The following is a 22,908-nucleotide window of genomic DNA, read 5'->3' as shown; positions in this document are numbered from 1 at the left end:
AGGCAAGACAATAAGCTGCATGTAAGTTTTCTTGAAATGTCATTTGATTAGGATTCTTTGAGATGCTTTTCAGGGATCATTATTTCTAGGAAAAATCCATATTTGATTTCCAGGACAGTTATAATTCTTTTTAAAAATAGCTCTGAAAAATAATAAAGTATTTTCTTGTTTTTGCAATGAAAAAAATTATTTCAAGAAAATTAAGTGGAAGAAATTATTTGAATATTTAAACAAATGCATGGGATCGATCCATAGTGTAAGTGTTCATAAGCATGCAATGATTAAATCTATACAGCATAAAGTTAATGAGGAAATGTGAAGTTTTTGTCATAAAAATGTAAATGCAAAGACACATTTCTGACCATAAAGAGATATCAGTTTTTTAGTGATCAATGTTAAGAGATGACATAGAGTAATTGTCTATTTCTTTTCCAATAAAGATGACTACTTCATTTGTAGATATCATCATATGAACTGATGAATTTTGGGCTTTAATAAAAGGTAGATTAGTACAAGAAAAAATTAAAGACTTTTAAGAATTTATACATTTACAATGTGTGAGAATTTCAGAAGAGAAACTGATATGATCAAAATATATCAGTAGAGATTTGACATTACATGTAATCTTAAAAACTATCATAAATGTTCCATTCATATTTTTTTACCAAAACTTTATAATTTACATTTTCATCTTGGAGATATGACTGAAATTCTCTCTCACTAAATAACCACATGATCATTAATCAAGTTAACTGCATTTGAAATAAACAGAATCATGCATATATGTGTATTTCTGTTTATTTATGTGCCCATATATTTTTCAGTGTGTCTTACTTGAATGAACTCTCATTCTTCAACTCTTTTCTTCTCAAAAGGGAGTGACTATACTCTACTGTCTCTAACTTTGAACAACTTTCAAATTTAGCACTTCTGCTAAATGGGTGAATTCTTTTCATATCACATGTTTGTAATTCCCAATTCATTTTAACACATTTCTGGAAACAAATATGCAACACATTCCTCAGCTTGAAAACTTTTATTTTGACAAATTCAATGTCAGTGAACTGTTTTAAAGATGCTTACTATTGTTAATGTTTCAGAGAACATAATCTCAAAAAAAAAAATAAAGCACATCTTTATGGGACTAAAAAGTCATTTTTTTGGTTTTGTTCAAACATGTCATTAACTATAACTCTCTGCTCAGGGGTTTTGTAAAGATTCTATGCTGGTTACTCAAGGACAAATTATACATCTTAAAATTGGCAGATAAATAGGTATGCCCCTGAGTATTCCTTCTAAAATTAATTAGAAAATTAGAATGCAATTAAAGCTGAGAAAAACATCATAAATTAGATATTTAATAACTTCTTAGACATATTTGCATTTCTTCTTAAGTAACAGTGCTTTTGAGAGGTGTAATTCTTTAATTCATCATTACAAAGCACTTAACAGTGTAGCTTGGACATCCTTAAATTTCTTGTGTCTTTTGCCTACTGAATTCAATTAAGCTGTTACTCAATAATAAGAAGAATAACAGAACATGGGATTTAATATTTACATGCTGCAAATCAAGATAAATAATGCATCACGTGTATCATATTTATGATGATGTACTCTATCTGTGTATACCCTATAGGGCAGAGGTTATTAAGTTTCACAAGTTTATCTGATTTAAATAGAAGGACCGTGGCTCACTGAATATCTCATTTTATATGATACGATAATCCAATGAGTGACCTCCAGCACCACTGATTTTTATAAACCTTGGACATGTTCAGCATTTCCTGGGTTTCCCAACTCTTTGCAAGATGAAACCAGGAGTAAAAGCTCATAAAAGACAAGTAAATAATTGTTAGCAGTTTCACAGACCCAGTTTCTCAGAACAATTCAAGGAGGTCACCATGCCTCTAGGGTGCTGAAAATCCCTTTGGGTATCATGAAAACAAAGAATTAAATAACAAATCCAATAGCAGACCAGCACATGCAAAACCAAACCCAACTCCATCCTACAGCAAGCTGAAGGTACACTTGATAACACTTTCTTCAGCTTTTGCCAAAATGACAAGAAATTTAGCAAAACATTTAACTCCTCAAATTACAACAATCAAAGGCTGAAATTGCAAGGCAGCTCCTACAGACAGTGATTTCAGAGGAGCAGTACAGAAAGCTACAATTTTTAAGACAGAAAACTTGGCAGTATCTACGCTAGTCAAGACACAGGCTGAAGGGCCAGATCTGTTTCATCCATATCCTCTCACTGCTTGGCTTGGTTTTTGATGTTGATAACTTCTGTAAAAACATATTTCATTTATACTGAGATATTAACAACTTTGCCTTTTCTTAACCAGCCATATAATTAACCTATTAGTCCTGTAAAATGACCAATAAAGCAAGCACAGGAGGAAATTTGCTTGTTTCTAGCATTAATTGCTATATGTTATAATGCTATATCACATTTCTAAAACCCTGCAAAATTGGCAGCTGTCATTAATTTACAGTTAGTTGGTTGGTTACACTTACAGTGAAGCCTGAAACAATGATTGCTTTCGTAAACTCTCAACTCATATGATTATGCACGTTTCAGTAGAGTTTAACACTGCTAAATGTTGGCACCATGCTTCAAAAAATACAAAAGTAAGCTTCAGCTCTTACTGATTTTTAATATTTAGGGATTAGCATCTTTAATCATCAAAATTAGAGGGTTTTTTAGAGAATAAGGATAAATTGCCAAAATACAGCAAGCCTAGGATACTTTATGAGAGGTAGGTTTCTTTACACAGTATCTGAGGCATTGACATATGATTTTAATGCATGGAGTAAGATGTTAGCTTTAGAAATCTTTTCACTAGTTTCCCACATTCATGATGAAAATTCATCACTCTAGTAATGTCCAAAAAGAAAAGTGATATCATTATACTAAATGTCACATTCATTACATGCAGGAAGGAAGGTACTGAAAAAGGTCAATTCTTCTGCAGGGTTCCATTTTTACTGCATATACCCAATTGTCATAATGTATAATAACTGCCTTTTTTACAAATTGTCAAACAACTTTTGTTCCCATCACACATTAAACATGAACTATGTTCAGGATGGGCTGCATACAAAACACTGTTTTCACTGTCAAGATGTGATTAAGAAGGTACAAAACCTCTCAGCCTTCTCAAAACAGTCGAAGTTGTGTCCACACTGCTTATCCAATACTTTTACAATAACAACTGCATTCAATCATGTGAAAGAGAGGGGTGTACCTTTTTAGTTATATTAGCACCACTTATATTCTTTACCAAATATTTTCTCCTGAGTTACGTTTCTGTTAGCCCAGCAATAGAAGAGTTGTTTCTGAAGCTCTTTCACTCTGAAAAAATGACTTTCTGAATTCAGTCAATGATGTGAGTTTCTTTCATGGAGATTGTTTAAAATATGCTACTAACTAGTTGATACTTATGGTATATGCATATTCAGCAGTGCTATACAATTCTATTTTGCCTCACTGATTGGATGACTAGAATTTTTATAAATAAAGGATGGGGAAATCAGAGAGTTCTGAAGATAGCACACAGAATGGCATTTGTGAAATCACAAATATAGACATCAGCAGAACAGATATTTTCATGTTAGCTAGTTGTCAAGACTTTTTCACAGTGAGTGGAGTAAAATTGGCACTTTCAAAGCATGAGTCATCTCATCCTAAAATAGATGATTAAAATAGGTCAGATGAATCACTATGTATTGCTCTCTATTGACCTTGAAGAGAGCATTGAGTTACTAGCTAGTGTGTACACATATAAACTGCAGAACACATGAAGCTGGCTGAGAGGGAAACAACCCAGGATATCTCTGGAAACAATATTTTCACTACCAGATTTATGAGCAGGTATGAGAATAGTAGACTAATATTTCCTAAGGGAAAAAAAAAAGAAAGACTGCTTGCATCTTTATGGTAAATAAGCTAAAAGAAAGTACATGTGATTTAAAGGGATGCCCTATATCTCTGTGTAAAGAATTTGGATATAAAAGTATTTTCATGGCTCTAGACGGTACATAAATTCTTTGAAATATTATTATAGTGTTTCAGTACATCATAAGCATATATATTGAAATCAAATGCCCTTTGAGCTTCAACACCAAGAACTAGTACAGTAAATTGTTCATTTGAGAAAACACAACTACAAGATTTGAAATACATTTTGAAAATTCTGATTAGGTGAGAAATAGCTTTGCAGTAATCTGCAAATTCTTCCAATGGAATTAAAATGTAAACTGTATACATGTTCTGAGGTTTGGACTGATGAGTGTCATAACTGACCCTTAAATTGTAACTACAAAATTCTTACATAGAATGCCTTAGCCTCTTCAAGCATCTCCTTCCATTAATTTACTCTTGTGCAGACTCCCACAAGGGCACTTTCTTGAAATCAAAATCCAAAAATCATTCATCCTGACATATCTGCACGGCTTTATCCCCAGACTATCAGAATAGAAACAGAAAGAGTAAAAGGCAGCATTATATGTCTGTGCTTGCCTTTTTTCATCTTCTCTCCATATGACCTTCAGGTAGACTTGAAGCCTGCATTCAATATAGATTGAGATATTTGTTGCTTTACTTCACCTTCAATTTACTTGTCATGATGCGCTACATTGTTAACAATATTTGCTGCTTTGCTACAAATGAAGACCAAACTATTTCAAATCTGCCTGACTATAATAGATCTCCTCAACTCAGATTTAAACAAAACTGTACTAAAACTGATTTTCCTAAGACAAACAATCTGCTGTCAGTTTTTTAAGTCAAAAGGTGTTAAATCCACTCATTACCTTTGAAACATATTCCTAAGGAGTCTAAAATGGATTGAGGCAAGCAGTGTTATTAATTTTTCAGTGGCTCTTTACTTCCAGGAATTGTATAACTATGGCAAATTCTACAGGTTTTCTGAGCTTGTGTATACATTAAAAAGATAAGTAGTATAACTTTGTAACTACTCAGGAAAAACACTTATCAGAATAATGGAATTTCTAGGTGTTCTGGTTTTGTCTGTGTTAAGGTAAATTTTCTTTCTAGTACCTGGTACAGCGCTGTGCATGTGGAATTTATAACTAGAATAGTGTTGATAACACCCTTATATTTTAGTTGTTTCTCAGTAGTGCTTAGTCTAAGTCAGGACTTTCCAGTTTCCCTTGCTCTGCCAGTGAGGAGGGGCATGAGAAGCTGGGAGAGAGCATGGCCAGGACAGCTGACCCACACTGGCCAGAGGGATATTTCATACCACAGAGCATCCTGCTCAGTGTATGAACTGGGAAATGGGCTGGACATCAGTCATTGGGTGGTGAACAACTGCACTGTGCATCACTTGTCTCTCCTGGTTCTGTTCCTTCCTCTGTCTTTTTCTTGTCTCTCTTTTCATCATCATCATAACCATACCATCATTATTGTATTTTATTTCAATTGCTAAACTGTTCTTATTTCAATCCATTAGATTCACCTTTTCTTTTTTTTTTCCCAGATTCTTCTCACCATCCTACTGTAAAGAGAGGTGTGAGCAAGGAGCTGCCTGGTACCTAGTGTCCAGCTGGGCTTAAACCATGACACTAGGTTACAAATGGAATTGTTTACAAATTGGAATAAAATGTTCCAAATACCTGTGAAGTTGAGAGAAAGTGAAAACATTTGATCTCCATATTTTCAGATCGTTTCTGGTTGAAAATAAAAAGAAAAAAATGGAGTATGTAATCAGAAATGGTATTTCAGTTCTTAGAATTTCTGAAATCAGTTTTTTAAAAAGGAGTTAACATTTAAAAAAATGTTTAAAAACCCTTTTACAGAAATTATTATCCTTGGTCCATCCTAAGTAGCTGCTTTCGTAATACAGGCTTAAAAAGCCAAGCATAAGAGCTAGATATAGGAACACAGTCTCATATTTCATCATAAGAACCTGAGTTAAAGCTTTACCATATGTCCAGCATATCATCTTTCCAATGCATAACTTAAGTGCAGTTTGAATAGTATTGTTGGATGCTGAAAGTTTCTAGAGCATAGTGTATCGAATACTAATTCTTTACGTTAAGGCATACTGTTTGCTGTTAGTTTTGGAATCAATGGTTGGGAAGAAAATAAATGTGTCAAAACAAGAGAGTATTCTATAAAAAGGAAAAATGAAGAATTTTCATGTAATTTGTTTTTGACAACCAAACTGAAAAAATTAATATCTTTCTAGGGTCTGGATATCTTTATCATAGAAATTCAAAGTCCACTAAAAGCAAAGGCACTTTTTCCACAAGTTCACCAAGTTTTTCATTGAAATGTTTGTGTGCCATTCTACGGCATTTTGATAAGAGGAGGGATTTGAGCAATCTAGAAATAAAATGAAAGAATTAATAAAATGATTTATCTAAGGAAACAGGCAACATATCTTTGACAGAAAAAATCCTGACATACCCCAAAGATTTATATGTCAGTGGGAAAAGTGGGCGATTTTAAATTAAAGAGACAAATATAACTATTTTTGGTCAAAAAACTACAAGAAGTACATAAAATACATAACCCTGCACAATATACCTGTCAATTAAAAATAACAACAGCATATATATTGCAGAAGTATTTCATAGCAAAAGAAATTCAAACCTGAATAGTTCCATGTATCCTTCTTAACTGCCATGTGAACAGTAGCAATTAATTTTTCTTCTTTTTTTTTTTTTTTTTTTTTTTTTTTTGTAACAAAGGAGCTAGTGTTTTCAAAGGAAGGCAGAAAATTAGAACCAGCTCTGGAGGGTTCACATAATAATATTTAAAAAACAGCTGTACTTTAGTATCCACCTGGACTAACAGCAGTCACTGTAATTTAGGTTAAATATCAATGAAAATTACAAGGCATTATAAGCTTCATCACAGTTTCTGTGTTTAATGTTTTAAACAGCAGCTCATTTGAACCTAAATAACAGTTTATCTATGCATATTTTATTATAGAGGGAATGCAAAACACACACCTAAAAGTCTTAGTTTTGACCTTGTGCGAAATCATTTCTGAGCTCAGTGGAAACGCTAGCATTGCGATACGGACCCCAAAAATTAGGTCAGTAAGGAGTCCCTACACCCCCACAGGTTATATTGTCAGAGAAATGCAAAGAAGCACTAAAGAGAAGAAATAATTGCATACAGTTAGCACTTTCCAAAGCTTTCCATTCCTAGAACTAACTTTGCATGATTTGACTCATCATCACATGTCTGCCATTGAAGGAAATAATACCCACGGAACTACAGGAGGCATTTAGTGATTCAAAGGTATTAGTAATATCCATGTAAAATCTCCAGTTTTTAAAGCCATGCAAGAGTGTTTTGCTTTGTGGGGGTTTTTTAGCTCCTTCCACCAAAGCAATTAAGTCTGACATCAAAGCAATTTTTTTCAGAAATACACAGTCTTTGCCAGAGGAGCAAGTAGATTCAGCCACAGCACTGTTCTGTCTGGATGAGTAGATGTTTTTCTCTATAACAACAAAGTCCATTCCAGAAAAATATATTCTCATGATGGAAATAAATTCTCCCTCTCTAGCCTCTTTTCACCTGCGGTCTCACTAAATCTCTCCTTCTCTCTGTAGCTCACCAGCTCCCTAATTTACCTCTCATTGTGCCATAGTTGATTGAGAAAAACACTTAAACTGATGCATTTCAACTGTAGTCCTGCTTCTACACCCGTCAGCAAGCTCAGTAAATCAGTCAGTCTGCTGTCATCTTCTGGAACCACTTCAGTTCAGCTCCATACAAAATAGTTATCCCTCTGCTCCCATCGCTTTCCCCTGCAATCTCTTCGGAGAACCTAAAGAATTCTTTTCATGTAATAAATCCAGAGAATAAACAAACAAATCACTTCATGGGCATAAAATAGTTTTTGTCCTTTCTACCTAGATAAGCAATTCTCACCTCCGAAGATTTTCCCCCTCTATTTCTAGGATCTATTTCTACCTTTGGATCCACGGGGCTTAACAAAGACAGCAGACAGAGCTTTCCCAGTTGGAGCACAAAGTGGTTTTATAGGCAATACCTAGTGAATTTTTACTCTTTGGAACACATAAATTTAAAATCTCTACTATCATCTATTCTAAGATAGTAATATCCTGGTTTTGGCCTATCAGGTATACACACTGGAGGGAGGGAAAAATGAAGTTATCATTGTGCATTTCATGCTGTCTTAATTAAAAAAAAAATTGAAATTATTTGGCCAGAACAATTCCTGTTACTATGGCTGTTTTAATCCCAGCTCAATGAAAAATATTTCTAAGAAAATTTCACTCTGCAGTTATTTAATCATCCAAAACACAGCTTTTCCAAGAGCCTTGATGCACTGTTGTGTAAATATACAATAATATTGATCCTGCTCCAGGCAGGGAAATGCACAGTGGGAAAGGAAGGTTTAGAACCAGGTGTTGTGGATTCCCCTCACATCCTGTCTTGTCCCTCACTGTACAAATACATTCATCTATGAGAGTGGCAGCAAGCCTTTCCCAAAAAGGGATATATCAATACTTTTTTTAATATGCTTGGCTGGCAAGTAGAGTGTGTAAATAAGGAAGGTTGCATGCAGCTTTAAATATAGCAAAAGGTAGGAAGAAGCTGAGGTTAAGATCATTTTAGACATTATAATAACATGATAAGCTTGATATTTACAGTACTACAAGGAAGTACTTGGGCTGGCTGGTGTGTAGTTCAACTGTGCAGCTTGTGTGACCAGACAAATTCTGGATCTTCAGAGCAATGGTCATTTACTTGGTTTATATAGCCCAAGATCTTACCATGGAGGCTTCCTCCAACTCACAATCAATGAAGCTGCTTTGCTGTTTCTCATTCATTTCACACATAGAGAGGAAAAATAGAGAAAAAGATACAAGGAATCATCAAGAGTAACTGTTTTGGAAACAGAGATAAATACAGCCTCTTAGAAGTGATGCAGGAGCAGGTGTTGATTGTTGCACATGCATCCAGCATCAAAAGTGATTGCTGAAAACTTTATATAAAAGTTTTGTTTTAGGCCTGAGAATATTGGTTTCCATAAGCTGGTTCAAGACTGGTCTCCTGTATGTTTCTTACAGAAGTTTAAACTTCTTTATTATATATAGAAAAATGAAAAAAAAATAATGAAATGTGTAAATGCTTACAAAATCAGGTCCTAAAAATATCTGTCTAGATCTTTTGTCATAAATACTCTACTGAAGAAGCAGATATGTCAATTTTATAAATAATAGAAATATTAGGTTCCAAACATACAATATGATGTGTACATAGGTCTTGTTGAAATTGCAGAAAATTATGTCACTAACATCAGTTTCCAAACAACTGCATGCTGAAAATATCAAATATATGCTCTTAATTGAGCAGAAAAGAGTGAAGGAACACAAAAAACCTGAAATATATATTTTTTAAAAATCAGTTGGCAAAGACGAGAAGATAAAATACCTGTCAAAACACACTGAACAAGGAAAAGAGAATCCATTCACAACTTTATATCAAGGCACCATTTTTTTAGATCATGAATTCTAAAAATGTTTATAGAATTTCTTTGATTCTAATTTTTCTTTTGACATGTGCTGATTTGGCAGTTATTATTTGATTTCAAAGGCTGATACTGTTTTCTCTTCCTAGGAAAATCTTTTTTTTTCCTTATACCAGAAAAGCATATTCCTAAAAAATTTCTTCCATCTTTTTAAATGGTTGCACCATAGGTGGTCCTATATGATCCATCACTTACTCCGACCTTGCAAAAGTAATAATTTATTCTACACTTATCCAGAGCCTTTTAATTATTTTGACTGTATAACATCATGTGATTAAGATGTATAAAATGCAAGTGTTGCAAAAAATGTCTGAAAGAAGAGATACCTTTAATGTCTATATCCAAACCGTGTTATGCTAAGAAGGATTGCAGATATCTTTACAAATCCATTTTTTGCTAAAGCTAAGATTTTTATCATCATTACCTTTTAAATATAAAAGGTTGCACTGCTTTTTTTTTTAATTTAATGAATTTAATTTGAAGGCCTAGGTGAAATTTTGGAGTTATAGATATTCTATTATTCCCTTTTAAAAAATGAAAAATTGCCACTGAAAAATGGCAAAGGTGACAAAAGAACATTTGCACTCTGTGGTGTCAGATGTTAGCTTGTCCTGAATCAAACTCTACCACCCCACTGGTTCTCTGTCATTATCTTTTACTGAAGTCACCTGCAATCCAAGAATCATTTTTAAAGAAAAGATAAGATTTGTCTCTCCTATTTTTACATACACACAAGTCAGATGTTGGAGTGAGTCACTCCAAGATGAATAAAGAAAATGGGGGAAAAGGTAAAATATATACATATGTTAAGGAGAGGTTCATCTGACCTATTTTAGACCTCTAGATATTTCTCCTTTCAGTCTACTTGCTGGAAAGTAAGCAAGCCCACAGCAGAGGTGCAAAGAGTCTAGGAACTTAGGCACTTCAGCTACAAACATAAAAATGTGGCATGGCTGCTGGTGGGTCTCTGAGCCCCAAAGCTGGGGGTTTCAAATACTTCCAAATTTCAGGGAAGTTTCAAATAAGTGAAAAAGTAGGAAAAGTATATCTCTCAAATGAATGGAAGCCCCTGAAGATGTGGGAAGGTCTGAGCTAGCTGGTTGGTAAGCAGAGGTACCATGAGCTGTAACACCTCTCTGCTCCCAACCTTATCCAAGGGCCTCTGGGGCAGAAATCCTCCTCACTCTGCACTTCTCATGGTTTAAAACAGCAAATGTAGTCCATGACCAGTTTGAAAACAACTATGATAAATAACCCCAATTTTAATCTTCCTAGAGTTATTTTGGAATGTCTATACTTTTGATACAATTTTGGTTATAACTGAGGACTACATTAATACTGTTGTTGTTCCACAGATGTATTCATATGCTGCATTGGATATCTCCTTCAGACGTAAGAAACTGGGAAGAGTGTTGGGGTGAGACCCCATCAGTAGAGTAAGATCTCATGTTATTTGCATGAGAGAAGGACATTTTAGGCTTAAATTTTTAAACATAACTATAAAATAAAAGCTCTGAACTCAGTATCTTTCATACTCTCTAAGTTTAAAATTACTTGACTTTCCAAAAATGATATAAAGAAACTTGCACAATTCAGAACAGCTTTAAGAGTGTGATCAGTTTGATGTGCTTCCTACAGCCTTGACCTTTGAAGTGGCTGGTTGCATATTTTGTAACATTTGTTAGTGTTGCACACCTTATGACATTACAACAATATTTGTTAGGTCTGCATTAAACCTCTTTGTGAAAAAAAATAGGGAAAGCAAAACTTCTACTTTTCTATTTTTCAGAATCCTCCATCCAGAAAAGCAGACCACTATCAACTCTACTTTTTTCATTTTTAGAGAAATTTTCAAAGCAAAAGAAATTATTTTTATTACCATTTTATAAATTCTGTGAATTCCATACTTTGAAAATGCAATTCAACTTTTTACTTTTTAAGTGCTTGTTCAGCACTACCTCATGGATGGCATGGAATGAAAACAATGGAATGAAACAGGAAAAGAGCAGCATGCCAGGTTGCCTGTATCCAACACAGCTCTGAAACTCAAGCCAGCTATCATCTTCTTTCAGGTGTAGAAGCCTTCTTTTTAGTAGTAACTATTGAAATACCAGCTCTAAGTGTTCTGTTACTCTTGTCAGTAAGGTAAAACATCCACTCCATTCTCAAATTTATTTGCAAAAATAAATCATCTATTCTGGGAAAGGCTATCCATAGAATTATACATTTCTACACTGTCACAATATATTGTATTGACCATGACTGTTCATTTAGCATATTTTTCATTCTCTGAATTGCTTTTTTGGCCATCTCACAGCTCTGTGAGAGTTTTTCTGAGTTGACACAGTACTCAAACTGGTAAATCTCAGTAATATTATTCTGAGTAAATATGTCCATCAGATTAGACCCGGTCATTCATTAACAGTCAGCAACTTTGGCAGCCTGCAAGCTAGTTTCATAGCAGTAATCACTGCTTCTAATTTGTGTTTGGTACAGTTTCCAGACTGTAAATTAACTTGTCAGATTCAAATCCTTCCCTAGTCTTTGTGACCCTTTCTGATACACTTTGAGAAATTGTTTCCATGTCTGCTATCTCTTCTGACAGCGAGTTGAAGCAAGTCCCTCTTTCCAAGCACAATATGTCCCTTTTTTTTTCACACATTTCTTGTAACAGGTAATTTACTGCTTTAGATTTCATTGAGAATGAAAATAGTTTATAAAAGTGCTTTCTGTGATCCTATTTTTGGTAAACTACTTTGATAAGCCCAAGATCAAATTTTCAGCAATGGTGGTCTTCTGCAGGTGTTTGTGACTTCAAGCTCACCTGCATACAAATGAAATGCAGCCATCCTTCCTTCACCCTCATTATTATTTTTTTTACCTTCTTCCCCCCACCCCAGTGTAGGTACAGGAAATGTATATTTCTATTAATACTTAAAAAAAAAAAAACACTCTTGATTTCTGATTGCCAGACTTATGTCAACTTGAGACCCCAAAATTTATGCTGCATTTTAAAATTTTGGCCCAAGTATAAGAGGCATAAAAAGCTAAAAGCATCAGAATAACCAATCCATATTGTAAGCATTGCCAGAGTTACTTCTTGCTCTGCAGCATCACAAGTGGACTGTGAAAAGAAAGTCAGAGGTTCAGTCAGATCATACAGAGCTCTTTGCCAGCATCACAGAAGCAAAGATGGATTGAGGTAAAGAAACAGAGAAGGTTTAACTTAGCTTTGTCACAGTATAGAAGAGTGTTTTACCATGTGGTGCTTGGTGTGATGCGGGATGCAGTCAGATAAGACAGTTTTAACCAGTCTAATAGCTTGATGCTTCTGAAAAGCCAATGCTCTGAGCCAGCTCTGGTGCTCATGCTGCCCCTCAGTGTGCAAATTCCATCTCCTAATCAAGCAGAAAAAGGAAACAAGACAGACATTTCCCTTGTATTGGTCAGCTGTATTTTCTCACAGAAAAAAATATGATCAAGATGACCCAGGTATGATAAGGGAGTGAGTACATAGATCAGGGATGGATGGAGGAGGTGGGGGAAGAAGTCTTTCCCTTCTTTTGACTGAGAACTGCTATGTCACTTCACCAGTTTCACTTGTATGCCCTTTCAAAGGTTGCTGACAGACCACATTTGTACTATCTGCACTGAGAGCATTTATAAAACACCCAGGAACTATGGATGGAATACAATGATGGTATAAATTAGATGAAACAGATTTAATATCTTAATTCCTAAATTATTTTTTGGAAATCATGGGAGTCCAAAAGTTGGAAAGAGAGATTTTATTTCTTTTTTATGAGTTTCATCTCAGCATCAATGGTATTTTTTACCTCCTTGGCAAGTTTGCCTGCTTTTTATGCTAGAGGTTCAGGACTACCAAGAGCAGAGCAATGTTCCCCATCCTGTACCATGCTATTCCCTACCCTGAATAGTACCCAATGGCACAGCTGCCTCTGGAGCTTATCCCCAGTGCTGAAGAGACAACATGGTGACCAGCACTATCCCAGGAAAAGCAAACACTTATGGGCTCCCAGGAGCCACACAGGAGAGCTGTGAACAGTCCAAGTACACCATATTTGAAACAGTGGTGACTCAGCCTGATGAAATGTATATTCTGATTCATCTCATCCCAAAGCAAACAACTAAATTAGGTCACATGAACAGCCCTTAAAGTGCCTGCTTCTCTCCAGTACTAGAAGGGAGCAAAGGTTGCCTAGTTCAGATGCATCTTAAATATGTAATCTGTAGAAATCTAGAAGCAGATTAAATGAATCCCACCTTGGGCAATAGTTTGGTGAAAGAACTACAGTAAAAATTGAACATAAAGAAGTTCATGTGGTTTGAATGAAATGGTCACATGAAATGGTCACATTGTTGTTTAAAGGAAAATACAACTTCCCATTTCTCTACAAAAAGAAGTTTTTCTAACAAATCAATGTCAAAAGGAGCAAGCATTGTCCTATAACTTCTTCAGGCAGGCGAGTGGCAAAATCTAGAAACAGGCCTGTAAACTCAGAAATAAATGGGAGTTCTGCTTAATAAACCAGAGGGGAAAACAAACCCTCTAGGAAAAAAAACCCTCATATGTTTCATATGATTTTTTTGGGTTTTCTGAATGCTTTACAACTTCCAGAGACATTAACGTTATATTAATTTTCCCCACATGGAATTCTGCCTTCTACATTCAGGTTAATTTAAAACCAATGAATTTTGTCAAGGTAATGGGGCCACAAAGGTATTGTACAAATGCATATTAACTATTGTGTGTAAGAAATAATTCAGAAAAGGAAAAGAAAATTAAGAAAAATTTCTGTGATTATATGAGTTAAAAATTTATCAAACTTCAAAATTACTCTTTTTTCCCCCTACATTACGATGGTTAGGACATTTCAGAGAATAAATAAAAACTGTTATGAAGAGACACCTATCTAAATATCTGATCCATAAATACATTGCTTCAGTACAATTTCTTGAGTTATTTTCACATTGAATTCAGCTACTGTCATGACAATTTCTCCTTCTCTGCTCCTATCTTTCTAATTCAAGATAATACAGTACTGGGTGAGAAGGAATTGGGACATCCTGTTCTCTTTAGCATCAGAGGAGGCAATGAGACATGGGGAGTTTCTTACCTCCATGCAAATTAGATGCCACAGAGAGAAGTAGGTAACCCAGACAGACTTCCTGTATAGAACAGGTCATTACCTTTCCTTTCAGAGATTCAAATTAATCTAATTTTGAGATCTATCACTGTCTCTGCCACCCATGCCTGGAAGGTTTCTTTGATCATGAAGAGACGATAGCAGAGAGCAACTTGCAATTCTGAAAATAAACCACCTTATTTCAGTTTCAAAATAATTTGAAAAGTGGTTGGTACCTGCACTTGGTCCCTATGGTACATCCCATCATAGCAGATCTGCTTTGTAGCTCAGCAGCAGTGAAATATTCAGTCAATGCAGTACTGAAAGGGCAGCTGTTGGAAATTTCTCATTTGCCATCTTATTCAAGGTCATGACTTCTCTACTTTTAATATAAACTATTGGCAGACTTATATAAGAAAACTACCACACTGATTCAAATTCGAGTTGTACTTTGAGGATTATTTCACTTTTCACTTATGAGTTTTCTCAGGAAGAAAGCAATGCACGACCAATGTCATTGAACCCTCACTGTGTTAGACATGTTAAAAGCAAACAAGACAAACCCAAAAATGTGGTCATTTTCTTTTAACATGAAATTATTAATGAAATTTCCAAAACAAGACTGCTAGAATTCTATTCTGACCCTCAACAAAATGATGATGGTAGGATGAACCACAAGCAGGCAGGTAAAAATCCTGGATGTATCTGTACTGAAGTGCCCATATCCCATCCCTTCTCACTGACATACACTTATAAATTCAAGTAACAGAAAAGGTAAAACTAAGGCTTGGTTGAGGAGCTCTTTGAGGTGATCTTGTCTGGTTACCAATGAATGCACATAAAAAGTGTCTCTACTCATATCCATGCAAAAAGTTTTGCAGTAAATGGTGAATAGACCAATATCACTTTAAAAAAATAGAACACCATGACCTGTCCTAAATTATTTTTTCTAAGAACCATAATTGTAGCTTTTCCATTCATTAATGATAGTAGTTTTGGCAGCCTGAGAGCAATAAAAAAATGTTAAAGAAAAACTCAGAAAAATAACACTATCTCAGAAAACCGTAAATTTTATCTGCCTTTCACAGAAACAAAGACTTAATTATTATATGTGGCAAAAGCTAATGATGTAAAAAATTGGTGGCAAAGTAAACTGTTCTTGTTTAAAATTGTAAACTGAGGTGTGATCATTTTGAAAAGGCAAATGAATATACTGTTTGAATAGAACAAAACAGTGAGGAATGGAGACATGAATAAACAAGAGGAGACTAAAAGCCAATTCAAGGGCAGAGAAAGAAAAACACAAACAATGATCTACATTTCTGCTGTGTCTCTGAGCAACAGCACTCAGAAAAAGCAGGTCAGCTCACCAGGTGGTAGACTGTGCAACTGTTTGATGCTGAACCCTCCTGAGGATGCTCTTTCTCTGTAACACACATGTTCAAAGAACAGTACTGTGTTAAAGCAGGTAAGCAGCACAAAAATTTTTTTTCTTTAACAGGAGGACAAAATGAGCCAATGTTTCTGGGACATTTTCTCAAAAAATCAACTCCTGTTACATTACAAAACACCAGAAACTGACCCATCTCTGAAGATATATTCCTGTGAACATCACTGCTTTTTTGCTGGAAATGTGAAGAACTTCCCTCAGCACTTCACCTTCACCTCAAACCTTTTCAAACAGCATATACAAAACCAGCATCTGAGCCTCTGAAAGCTTTGCAGAGGTTTTTCCTCCATCACTTACTTTGGTGCCCTATCTTCTAGGATTTCTACATTATGACCCTTATAATTCACACTCTTCTTATCTCAATTCCATACTCAGGGTATTCTTTTAAGAGTGCCTAATATTATGACACAATTCTTTTGAGGTATTTGTCCACCAAAACTGACCATGGACTATATTCTAGGTAGGTTGTATCATTTCTAGACTAGAATAACAGACTCATTTACCATCTTCCCCCTCAAAAATCCATTTACTCATAAAAAGTTAATCCTACAGGGGAAAATAAAACCAAACCGCAAACTAAGAAAAACAACACAAACCCCAATTGGTCAGAGACAGAGAGTTTTTTATTTTCTTTATAGAATAAAACCCAAATTATGGAACCATAAAGGTATACTTCTAACTTTACTTGTTATCAGTTTTAATCTATCTTTCTGTGCTTTGGCTAAGTCAACAGAATTGGTTTGAGCTTAGAAACAGAATTTGAACAATTTAATCCACAACTTCATCTAAATATTTTAGGTATAATGCTTAGATATACTTTTTCTAAAGCACCATTTATGTTATTTCAGGGTAGTAAGTGTATCTACTCCTCAAAATCCCTGACTCTAACTATTGTGTAAATGCAGAGTTGGCCTGCCTTTTGCATCTCTGTTTAAATAATCACAGATAACCTCCAGTTTTACTGCAAAATAAATATTTATACTTGCAGGCATTTACACATTCACACAAAATAAGAAACAGAGAACTGGAGTCAAATTCCTGTGACAGTCTTATAGAAGGCAATCTTACCATGCTGTGCTGTGCTGTGCTATGCTATGCTGTAAAATAATAAATGTAAAAACCATAATGTAATATAAACAATTTCCAAAAGTTGCATTATTGAACACCAGAGCATTTTGCCCTCATTTCCTTTCCAGTTTAAATTTATTCATGGACAGTTTGTTCCCACTTGTTCCTGAGCCAATTCTATTCTTTAACCTAAACACTTCCTTCCTGTCTCTGGCTTTACCATCCTGATGTATTTAAAGACACCAATCTTATCCCTGCTCTGCTTTTGTTCTGCTAAAATTCTAAGCTCTTTCAGTGTCCTTTCATGAAATAGACTCTTCCTTCCCCTGAGAATCATAACAGCCTGTTTCTTGCACTTTTTTAAATTCATTTCTCCTGACTATGAATGAAGAATTGAACAATATTCCAGATCAGGTCTCATCCAAGCCTGCCACAGTCACATTAATATTCTCTCTCCCTCCACTGGAAATGTCTCCCCTGACATATCCCAGTCTTTTACTAGCTTTTTTCACCATCACTTCACAATGGCAGCACACAAATTATCCTGTGATTGATGAATGCACTCAGATACACTTCCTTCCCATGGCATCCCATTGATAAGCACTAAGATTATTACAAGGGATTTGTTTTACTTCTTTTATTAGCCTTTAATAATTACAGTCTTTTGTACTTCACAATTTTATATGCTATTCTATTTACGTTACATCAATCCTAATGCCAAGTATCTCTGAGTAACGTCCTTTAACTACTCCACATTAAGAGGACCTGCCATTTTCAAATATTTAACACATCTCATTAGAATATTTCTACTTTTTGAGTGAAGTTCATTAATCACAACAACAAAGGATGTGCATCTAGAAAATGACACTTTAATACTTTCACTCTTAACACTTAAGCTGAAGAGTTTTGGGTTCAGCATTACCCATTTATTTTTTTCCTGTTAGCTGTAGTCACTTTAAGCCTTTTATATTTATCTCAATTTTCCCTAGTCAATCTCCATATGGAATAATTGTGAGCTTTATTAAAAAGTGAATTATGTAATGATCCAGATCGATTAGATCTTTTAAGATCTTGTTACAAAACCGACTTATCTTTTGAAAGATATCATTTCAGTCCAGCCTAATGTCTTTTTTTTTTCTGAAACCTGTTTTTTATTATCCCATTTCATGTTTTTCTCATTTTTTTCCTTCAAAGCTTCTAGTTGTCCAAATCAGTCCACTACCTATTCCACAATCCTAACATGTATTCACTTACCATACAATATTTTTCTCCTGCACCCTTCAACTCCCCCTCTCCCGCTTTCTGATTTTACTAGTGTCCCAAATCCTTACACCAGATTTATGACTTAGAGCCATTTATTTAAAAATTATCTGTCCCCAAGACAATTATATCTGGAAATCAGTTGAATTTTATTCCATTTCTACTGTCTTATTTCTCACAGCATGCAGGCAGCATCACCACTGCAAAAAAAGATTTTGACCAGCCATTAACTTTATATTGAGATTTATTAGATTTGCTCTGTCCCATCACAGACCTACTTCTACCTTTATTCTCCTCCTCTTTATTTGTTTTTTTTCCTCCTGTAGAACATTATCACAACTCTTAGCATGTATATTTTGCTATATATAAAAGATATGAGGAATTTCTGCAACAGAACAAATTTGTAGCCAAATGAAACTTATCCTTCTACATGAATTTTGCAGTCCTTGCTGCTGACTCTGAGTGCAAGGGATAAACTGAGCACTCAGATGTATTGTCCATAATCTAAATTCATGCTCTGTGTAAGATATGAAGAATGCTGGTATCACATACGTCTGTACTTGCTAAGAAGTGTAACACAGAGGATTTTCAATGTGATTTTCACATAAGAGTTTTTCAGACCAAGCTGTTCCCCACTCGCTACCTAAAGGAACTTCGGAATCAGCTCAGCAATGCAGTCAACAGGACTTGGAATCCATACTGCACTACTAAAAAACACTTGTTTTCCATCCTATAACAGTGTTCAGATAGATTGCTTCAATTAACTCTGTATTGATCAGCTTAAGAAACATAAAAACAATTAACTCTTTTCTCTCCTTCATGGACAGAAGGTGGGGGGTAAGGGGATGGAGCTGGGTGGAGAAGCCAAAACTGCCTAGATAGAATTTTTTCATTTCAGGTACAACTCCATCCGATCATCCCCAGTGTGACAGATGGCTGATGCTAGGCTTGCTTCTGGATTTCCTGGGAAGGTGTGAGCAGATACTGAACAGAAGTAAGCTCCACAAATTAATAGAAAGTTCTTTTGTGCTGTTCCAATGGAGAACATTGTTCAAATACTACAGTCCTCTGAGACAAGCTCTATTTACAGAAGTCTGTGGAACTGCTGAGAGAGCCACTGTTTAAAAATTTACACCATCCTCCACTCATACCTCAGCAAACACACATTTTTGAAATTAATGAAAAAAATAATAAAGGCTCCAGTTTTCCTATGTTAGCCTTGAGGGCCACAGATATTAATAGCTGCTACACCCTTTTTTTTATTATTTTTTTTTCTGTGAGAGGCTGAATTATTTGGACATGCTGTAAAGCTATCTGGCACTTTGTGACCTAATAGAAAAGCAAACATTAAGAATTTACTATTATACAACAGTAACCTGAAGAGATAAATATTGTGCTGAGAGGGAAATGTAAGCTGCAGAAAATTAATAATAGCCATTGCTGTATGAAAGAAGAGTGACCTACTCACAGCTAAAATTTCTTTCTCTCTTGTCTAGCATTTCAGAGTCTCCCTTATCTCCTTCCAGCGTGGAGCTACATATTTCTGCTTTCCCAGCTTGTATGCAGAGGCCTTTAACCCTTTAAATGTGGCATACCCAAAGAGACCAGAATGGGGTCTTTTGGAAAGATGGCATCTTCTCTAAAATCAATAGATTGAATGGTGCATTTCTTTTTTTTTCTATTCTGTTACTCTCTTGATCTTAAAATTGATGTATATTATAAGTAAATCTCTAGGGAGGATGGTAAAACAACTATGAGACATAATTATGTGTGTAGGAAGAAATATGGCATAGACATGTGGAATACCACAAAAGACAGAAAAGTGAAGAAAGAGAAAATACTTCGTTTAGAGCCTTTGGTGTACAAAAAATTTGGTTTGGGAGGTCACAATTTTGTGTCTGGCCTAGATAGGCCAGATCAAGGTATAAATTGGTTCTTGACGGTTATGAATACCTTTTTAATTTTTTTCTTTTTTTTTCTTTTTTCAGCAGAAATATTTAAATCTCTATCAGCATTCACAGATTTTTAGAAAATCACAGACATCATGTGCTGAATGCACAGCAGGACAACCAAAAGTAAGATTTTTCGAAAAGATTGCTATGCCTGATACCATTATCACTTAAAAAGAAAATAAAAATGAAGGAAAAAAATGTAGAGTGTCAACCCACTTTTCTTCCTTTGTCTCTCCTGCTGATTGTTTCTTTTCAGTATCTTGCCACTTCATCTTGGGTCATGAGCGTTACCACTCTCATCCAAATGCTGTGAAAAGCCAGAGGCAATACAAGGGGAATGGCAGAGGTCCATCTTTTAATTTTTTGCTTTTTCCTTCATAGAACAGCATCATCCTGACACAGCCTGCAGTAAGGAGATCAGCAGTGTACTTAGAACCCACTTGGGTCCCCCCCTCCTTTTGTCAGTGTCTCACTGGCTGGGGACTGGTGTCTCAGGAGTCAGTCACAGCAAATGGTTTCCCACCCCTGAGCACTATGATGCCTTGAACGAAGTGTGATCTGATCAGCTTGGGATAATGCAGTCACGAATACAAAAGAGAGATGGAAATGCATGAAAATGTTTTTTATTGCAGTTTACCAGAGTTCTGATGGTAAAGTTATCTTTTAAGTGAGCACATTATTTAGACATCCCCTAGGATCAGCAGAAGTTTGCCTGCAGCTTTGGTGATCCTCCTGTGATCCTAATGATAACTCACAGATTAGTGAGAATGGAGCTCTTGCTCTTCCTGGGTGACAGATTCATTTGATATTATCTTGTGAAACATACTTATATTTTGTACTTCTTATTGTCCTTTTTATCAAAATGAGTATAATTCTTTAGTTCTTCACTGTAGCATTGTGAGACTAAGACTGAAGATCTGAGGTGTTTGGGTAAGATATCTACAGATGAAAGATCCTAAGATACGACACTGGAAAAATAGATCTAGCCATTAAAATGCAAAAACTGAGAAGTTTCTGTTTCAATAGAAGTGCACACAAATGGGGGATGTGTCCATGTTCAGAAAGAACATCAAACTACAGTCTGAGGTTATGGCAGTCTGTCCTCAGCCACACTTTCTGGAAAATGTGGGAAAAGGTTATAGATATGTGGATACTTCATTAAAGACATACTCATGAAAAAAAATTAGAATACTTTTTGTTTTCCTTTAAAACTTGGACACAAGGTGAAATCTCATCTTTACAGACAATAATCAAAGCTTTTCATGATTTAAAAAAAAAGCAGTAACTAAATCTTCAGCGGTAAAACTGTGAGGTTAATAGGCATTATCTCCATGAAAACACATGCTTCTGTAGTTCTGTACTTTCAGGATTAAATCTGATGTTTGAAAGATATACAAAAGAGATAATAAAGTCATCTATTTCAAGTCTAAGTAAGAGGAATTTAACTTCTAAGAAGTCTGAAGAATGCTTTGGAGGATCAGGTGAAAGGTCAAAGTTATCTTATGATTTGCCAAACTTAATATGGATAAGACAGAGAGTTAAAAATGATCATAATGTCCAGCTGCACTTTCTCTCTAGTGTTAATGATCCTTAAAATAATTGATCCTTAAAATAATTGAACTGGATTCCACAGAAATCAGAAATATTGTCATTTGGGTCAGAAGCAGTACTCTTACCTTTTATTCTGAATGTCACATTGTTTATGTGAGTTCTTGCCTCACGTGGAAATGTGAGGTAATGCAGTTAGTTGAAAATGCATAAAAAACTGTGGAAAATCATCTTCTTTATGTGAGATAGTCATAGCTTTATGCTAGCAAGCAGAGATTTCTGGCATTACAAACAGATTATTTATTTCATCTGACATGCCCTAGTGAGGATTTAGTAATAGGCAGGGTTGACACACACCCCAGATATTTTGGAAGCCACAGTGGAAGGCAAGATCCGTGGGAGATCAGAGTACGTATTTGCTCACTGAATGGCAGGTGTGCTCCCAATAAAACTGCATTCACAAAGGCACCCCTGGGAAAGAAAATTTGCTTCAGACACATGTTTTTAGTTCCTTGTGGAAAGCAAGCAGGACATGAGAATAGCTGTGAATGGATCTTCCCTGTGTGATTTTATTTTGAATTAACACTGCTTTTCTCTCTGTATTCAGCCAGCCACAGCAGGTGGGGAAGTTGGTTTCTTTTATTTAGTTCAGAACTGAAAAAGTAGATTTAATTTTTTTTCTGGGTAATTTTGCTGCAGAGAAGACTTCATTGGTTAAAGATAAAACATCAAGAGGGAGGGCAGAATGCCATTGTGTAAGATCTATAAATACACATTGGGTTTATATATATATCACAAATGCAATTAGACTAGGAAGTGCTGTGCTACTCTTATCTTCATGGAACAAATGTTACTAAAAATTTCTCTGATGTATCCCCTATCAGATGCCACAGCATCTATTTTTCTAAAGTAAAAAACTGGCTTTAAAAGCTGTTATAAAA

Source organism: Agelaius tricolor, unplaced genomic scaffold, assembly GCF_023055355.1.
Source record: "Agelaius tricolor isolate 1412-34295 unplaced genomic scaffold, bAgeTri1.0.p SCAF_9, whole genome shotgun sequence".
NCBI lineage: Eukaryota > Metazoa > Chordata > Aves > Passeriformes > Icteridae > Agelaius > Agelaius tricolor.
This window is presented reverse-complemented; position numbering follows the sequence as displayed.